Source organism: Phragmites australis, chromosome 14 (assembly GCF_958298935.1).
Source record: "Phragmites australis chromosome 14, lpPhrAust1.1, whole genome shotgun sequence".
Lineage (NCBI taxonomy): Eukaryota > Viridiplantae > Streptophyta > Magnoliopsida > Poales > Poaceae > Phragmites > Phragmites australis.
This window is the reverse complement of record NC_084934.1, coordinates 11,460,868-11,462,064: the sequence shown is the minus strand read 5'-3', so window position 1 is coordinate 11,462,064 and position 1,197 is coordinate 11,460,868.

Sequence of the window (1,197 nt, the reverse complement as noted above, 5' to 3'; positions counted from 1 at the left end):
ATATTTTCTGTAGATAACAATTATACAAAAGTTGAAGCTTGTGTTATAATCTACATGTCCACAAAATTTTAGAATTTTTCATTGCGTATTTGTGGAGATAAACAAGTTTGGGTGGCCGCTGTCTGAATTAACGACAGGTTTCTAGGGCTGTTTTGCTATGCCATTTAGGAGACCTTAGAGGCATGAGAAAATTGTGTCGTCTCAACAAAAGTTGTAGCCTTTGTTCTGTAGTTTCCGAAAATATATTCGTTTTCTATTATATCTGTGGTAGAAAAATAGTTACGAAAAAGATAAGTATTGCTGCTCCTGTCAAACTAATACGTGTGTGCTGTTTTTGGTCGATATGTCTTGATTGAGGGTTTCGGGCATAGGAGCGCTTTGTTTTATGTATTTGCATGTTATGAGGAGTGTTGGTGCTGAGTTATGGTTATATTTAGGTGGTGGTTCTTCATCTCACACTTGAAGTTGGCCATTATCGTCAGTAGAAGGTAAGTAAACGTAGCTATGTTGTGCTACCGTTTTGACTTATTATTTTCATCACCTACACCTTTATTTCAGAACCATGTCAATTTAATAGTGATCTGAACTTTATGTTATGCTTTATGTTTTAGCATGTTTAATCATGGACTTATATCCATCCTTACGTTGCTACAATTCTTGTGAGCTATATTGTTATTTGACTTGAGGATGAAGTTGAAGTATTGTTGGTAGTATACTTTAATGCAAAATGCAGCATATTCTACCATGTGCATTTGCATTTGCATATGTATTGGAAGTTATGTCGTAAAGATCACGACTGTACCGGTACACATCGTACGTTGCCCGAGGAGGAATGCGATGTAAAAGAAGACATATCATTGCATTCATATGCATTCTTGGAGATTAATAACATTTATATGTTATTGTGGATATGAAGTTACACATGTGGTTGTGATCTTTATTTGGAGTTATTCTTTGATGTTGTTAATACTATCCTAACATGTCTTATGTCTTGAGAAACTGTATTAAATCGATGCTTAATCAACTTGTGGTTTAAATAACTTGTCAAAACAAGTTTGCTTGCTGAGATTTTATATCTCACCCTTGCATTACTCCTTCCAAGTATTTGATGATTGTCGTGAAGGGATGGGAATATAGCAGCACATTTTGCACTTCATGCCTATATTCTTTTATCATTGTGCTGTAATAATAAATAAA